The following is a 6329-nucleotide window of genomic DNA, read 5'->3' on the forward strand; positions in this document are numbered from 1 at the left end:
TTGACCTGCAATCTTCTTCCCGACCTCTCTGCCCCCACCCCCTCTCCGGCCTATCACCCTCACCCTCACCCCCTTCCACCTATCGTATTCCCAGCGCCCCTCCCCCAAATTTCCCTCCCTCTACCTTTTATCTCAGCCTGCTTGGCACACCAGCCTCATTCCTGAAGAAGGGCTTATGCCCGAAACGTCGATTCTCCTGCTCCTCGGATGCTGCCTGGCCTGCTGCGCTTTTCCAGCTCCACATTTTTCAACTCTGGTCTCCAGCATCTGCAGTCCTCACTTTCCCCATGATTGTGACAGAAGTAATTACAGATGACATCATCTGTCAGATATAATTACTAAGGACTTTTAAGAGTTGCACAGATTGTGTCTGCTCCCTATGAAAGTGAGTGTCAAACTGTCCATCTCCACCTAAAGACTGTGTGTGACATTGGATTTGGTGGAGTTAATATAACTTCGACTTGAACTCTTTCAGAATCAGTATCTTGTGTAACCACTTACCTACTGAAAACACAAAGTAGAGCAGACAAAGTACTCACCTTTATTGTTTGTCCAGAATTCTACATTCAGGGCAATACTGAATTCCGACCTTTCTGACTATCAGCAGGTCAGGTAGGTAATTCTGCTTCTCCCTCCCCGGATACTGGCCGGCCTGCTCAGTACTCTTCCACATCAGGCATGGCCTTGATTTTAAAATGCTCCCTTTTTCAAGAATCAATATGGATTTGCCTCAGTGTACTCCAGCCTGACAACTCTTCCTCTGAAGTTCTCCCATTCTGGCCTCTCGTATATTCCTGATTTTCGCTACTGGCATTCTCAACTCTGACACATCCTCCTTCAATATTGCCACCTCTCTCTCTCTCTCTCTCTCTCTCTCTCCGTCTCTTTCTCTCTCTTGTACTTCTAAGAGACTGCTTAGGACCCAACTCCTAGGGCACCTGTCTTCATGACTGCTTCCATGGCCCACTGCCAGTTCAACAAATTGCTGCATAAGTCCTCTCCCTTCTGCCTGTTTCGCAACTCAATCACTACTCACTTCATTTTGGAAATCCAAGCATATGAAAGACATTGGCAGCTTTTTATCTCCCACTTTGCTACATTTATGTGGAAATTAACAACTGATAGATTTCTCACGACCTTCTCCACTTGCCAGTGATTAATGTTATAAAAGTTAGAAGAGACTGCTTCGGAATGTATAAAGGTTAGGTGCTGTTGTCACTTTCGGCCCCTTATCAAAGGGAAGATCCACTGCTACCTGGCAACGAAGCAGCACTCCGAAAGCTTGTACTTCCAAATAAACCTGTTGGACTATCACCTGGTGTTATGTAATTTTTAACTTTGTCCACGCCAGTCCAACACCAGCTCCCCACATCATGGCATTGGAGACAGTCCAGAGAGGGAGGGTCTATCTTATGAGAAGAGGTTATATAGTTTGAACCTATGCTTGTTGGAATATAGATGAGTGAGAGCTGGCCTTAAAGAAAGGTATATGATTCTTAGTGAAATTAATAGCATAGATGCGGAATGGTTGCTTCCCAATAGGAAGAATCTCGGATATCGCACACATTTAAGACAGAGATAAGGAGGTATTTCTTCTTTCAGGGTGTAGTGAATCAGTGGAACTCATTACCACAGAGGCTGGGTCAATAAGGCTGAGTGGACAGATTTGTAATCAGTAAGGGAATCAAAGGTAATGAGGAAAAGGCAGGAAACTGAAATGAGGATTACCAGATCAGCCATGTCTCCTTGAATAGAAGACAGAACTCAATGGGCTGAATGGCCTATTTCTACTCCTACGATTTTATGATCTTAGTCATAGTTCTCGGAGGAAGCAAGATGCAGGTTATTTTTTATTAAGTTAGTATGACTCTATAATGGAAAATGTGAACTTCTCAGGAAAGACGAAAAAGGGAAACCTCCCAAACTGTGGGTCACAATGTTAACTGAGTGTCACAACAGCAACAGTTGGTGCTCTGTGTTTCTTCTGATTGTGACTGTGTGTGATGGAGGTGCGGATCAAGATCTCAGTACCATAGGCAAGTGAGATGGGCGTGTTGGTTAAGAGATACTAATTGCTCTGTGTGAGTTGGAAATTGGACTTGAAGATTGATTGTTGTGTGAGTGTCAGGGGGCTGGAGGCGCATTGTGAAAAGGGGCTAATGGCTGCTTGTGAGTATGGGGGCATTGGAGCACAGGTTGAAGACAGACTGTTTATTGTGGTGTGGGTGTGTGTTTATGTGGGATTGAGGTAGCGAAAAAAGAGTTTCAACAAGTTTTCTGTCACTGAAGAATATGGAGAGCTTTGCCTGAACTTCAGTGAATAGTGGCTATCATTCATTGATCCAGAGATTCTGATGGTAAAGGCACTTGTTACAATAGATCTGGTTTAGGAACTGTTTAGACATCAGCAAAGGAGGACAAAGGGGTCCTTTCTTTCAGAATCACTTCCAACAACTTCCCCACCTATAAAGTCTGACTCTCAGATCTTGTAAACGAAGATTGGAGAATGAGGATGAGAACATATCATCAAAGATTGAATGGCAGAACACTGAATGGAGAGTTGATGGGCCAAATGCCCTAGTTCTGCTCTTATATCTTATAATCTTATGGTCTAGTTCATTTAAATAAATGATGAAAAACAGATGACCCATCACTGATTCCTGAGAAATTCCACCATAAACTTGCCTCCAATCCAAGAAACGTCTAATAACCTTGATCATTTCCTGTAGCTGAGCCAAGTTCATGGCCATGTTGCTACTCCCCTTTTATTCAATGAGGTCTAATGTTGTTAACCAACCTGTTTTGAAGTACTGAATCAAATGTCTCGATACATCACATCGACAGCACTGGCGTCAACCATCCTCTCTCCTATCTCACCAAAACACTTCAGCAAACTGGTAAAACGTGATTTGTCTGGAATAAACCTATGTCGACTTTTCTAAATTTAGCCGCATTTGTCCAAGTCACCATATCTATTTTTCCCAGGTTATTGTTTCCAGAAGCTTCTCCATGACTGAAATTAACCTGTCTGATCAGTAGTCGCTGGACTTAACTTTACACCCTTTTTGGAACAAATATGTAATATTTGCAATTCCATAGACTGCAATCCTCCACGTATCTATTGATTTCTGGATTTGTCTTTTGTTATTTTGTGTCTGTGGAATACATCATTTCTTTCTATATTCCTTTGTAATTCAATTTTGCAATCTATTGGCCTTTGTAATCTTCTTGACGTCTTTCCTAATCTTTTTCATATTTCCTTTTGTCATCTTTTCCATTTTTGTATCAGGGTAATTAATGTATATCCAAGTATTTATTTTCAATTTCACCCTTATTTCTTTATTTTTCCATGGTGCCTCATTATTGGCTGGTTTATTTGTGCTTTTTAATGGGATATATTTCTCCGAGACACTATGCGTTTTTATTTTATGCATTTCCCATTGCTGCTTTATTTCTTTATTTACAGGATATTTTTCCACTTTGTTTTCCCTTGTTCCATACACCTTCACTTGAAGTTATCTTGCTCCCCCTCCCACCACCCCCGCAAACCCCACCTACCACAATGTAATACGTTAATCTTGTCTGAGACATCTCTCCATCTGTTTCATATTTCTTGAGCAGGATTTATAGCACAGCTGCATTCAGGAAGGCATGGGGAAGGTTCTGAAAATGGTCTTAATATCCAATGCGCTGGAGTTTTGTTACCATCCTGACACTAATGATATTCCTCAGGATGGTCCTGGGAAAACTTCCCAGTTTTTGAATGAGGTCAGTTATCCAGTTAACCAGTTTACTATAAGTGTGTTAAAGGTCAGTTTGGAACTTTTCTGGGGCACCACAGACTGCTGTCTGAGTGAGAAACAGGCTGAGTGCACGGAGGCAACTACACAGGTGAATAATGAATGAACGAATGATTTTGTTATCATATGTATTTTACAGTGAGAAAAGCAGTAAACTAGAGCGAAATACTTTTCCACTTTAGATTACTTTTCAGAATAAGAAAGAAAAAGAAAGATATAGCTTAAAGAGTCCTGAGCCAGCAGAAAGCCAGGCAAGGTTGTATTATGAATCATGGGCCCATCATTTGGGGAGCACACTTGGCCAGTGTAACGTTGGTACCATTGGAGGTAGCATGGTGTAGTGATTGTACTGAGGTCAGCCAAGTGGACCTCATGGAATATGAGTTCCCTGATATCAGACTGTTAATCTGGTACAATCAGAGAAGCCTGGCTGACAGATATAAACAGGAGTGCCAGACATCCTGTTCACTCTGACAGCTGGCTCTGAGGGAGCCGGATCAGTGTCAAGTACTCTCCCTGTGTAAATAAAGGGTAACTTTGTGATGGAATACTGACCTAGAACCATTGAATCCCTACAATGTGGAAGTGAGCCATTGAGCCCATCATGTTCACACCAATTTCTGAAGAGCCTCCCACCCAGACCCAGTTACCCCACACCCATCCTATCCTTGTAACCCTGCATTTCCCATGGGTAATCTATGGGTTCAATGCTTTCTCATGTTCGGTTCCAGCAGAATGCCAGTGGCAGGGTGACGCCAGTTCCAACAGCCCTGGATAGAGTCATAGAGTCATAGAGATGTACAGCATGGAAACAGACCCTTCGGTCCAAATCGTCCATGCCCACCAGATATCCCAACCCAATCTAGAACCACCTGTCAGCACCTGGTCCAAAATCCCTCCAAACTCTTCCTATTCATACACCCGCTTTTTAAATGTTGCAATTGTACCAGCCTCCACCACTTCCTCTGGCAGTTCATTCCATACACGTACCACGCTCTGAGTGAAAAAGTTGTCCTTTAGGTCTCTTATATCTTTCCCCTCTCACCCTAAACCTATGCTCCCTAGTTCTGGACTCCCCACCCCAGGGAAAAGACCCTGGCTATTTACCCTATCCATGCACCTCATGATGTTATAAACCTCTATAGTGTCACCCCGCAGCCTCTGACGCTCCAGGGATAACAGACCTAGCCTATTCAACCTCTCCTTATAGCTCAAATCCTCCAACCCTGTCAACATCCTTGTAAATCTTTTTTGAACTTTTTAAAATTTCACAACATTTTTCGAATAGGAAGGAGACCAGAATTGCATACAGTATTCCAACAGTGGCCTAACCAATGTCCTGTACAGCCGCAACATGACCTCCTGTTCTCAATATTCTGACCAATAAAGGATAGCATACCAAACGCCTTCTTCACTATTCTATCTACCTGCAAATCCACTTTCATGGTGCTATGAACCTGCACTCCAAGGTCTCTTTGTTCAGCAACACTCCCTAGGACCTTACCATTAAGTATATAAGTGCTGCTAAGATTTGCTTTCCAAAATGCAGCACCTCACATTTATCTAAATTAAACTCCATTTGCCACTTCTCAGCCCATTGAACATAGAACATAGAACATTACAGCACAGTACAGGCCCTTTGGCCTTCGATGTTGGGCCGACCTGTCATACCAATCTAAAGCCCATCTAATCTACGCCATTCCATGTACGTCCATATGCTTGTCCAATGACGACTTAAATGTACAAAAAGTTGGCAATTCTACTACCATTGCAGGCAAAGCATTCCATACCCTTACTACTCTCTGAGTAAAGAAACTACCTCTGATATCTGTCCTATATCTATCACCCCTCAATTTAAAGCTATGCCCCCTCGTGCTTGCCGTCACCATTTTTGGAAAAAGGCTCTCTCTGTCCACCCTATCTAACCCTCTGATTATCTTGTATGTCTCTATTAAGTCACCTCTCAACCTTCTTCTCTCCAACGAAAACAGCTTCAAGTCCCTCAGCCTTTCCTCGTAAGACCTTCCCTCCATACCAGGCAACATCCTAGTAAATCTCCTCTGCACCCTTACCAAAGCTTCCACATCCTTCGAATAATGCGGTGACCAGAACTGTAGATAATACTCCAAGTGCGGCCTCACTAGAGTTTTGTACAGCTGTAGCATAATCTCATGGTTCCGGAACCTGATCCCTCTATCAATAGAAGCTAAAACACTGTATGCCTTCTTAACAACCCTGTCAACCTGGGTGGCAACTTTCAAGGATCTGTGTACCTGGACACCGAGATCTCTCTGCTCATCTACACTACCAAGAATCTTACCATTAGCCCAGTACTCCGGTTACTCCGACCAAAGTGAATCACCTCACACTTGTCCGCATTAAACTCCATTTGCCACCTCTCAGCCCAGCTCTGCAGCTTACCTATGTCTCTCTGTAACCTACAACATCCTTCGTCACTATCCACAACCGCACCGACCTTAGGGTCGTCTGCAAATTTACTAACCCACCCTTCTACGTCCTCATCCAGGT

The sequence above is a fragment of the Chiloscyllium plagiosum genome, chromosome 1 (assembly GCF_004010195.1).
Source record: "Chiloscyllium plagiosum isolate BGI_BamShark_2017 chromosome 1, ASM401019v2, whole genome shotgun sequence".
Lineage (NCBI taxonomy): Eukaryota > Metazoa > Chordata > Chondrichthyes > Orectolobiformes > Hemiscylliidae > Chiloscyllium > Chiloscyllium plagiosum.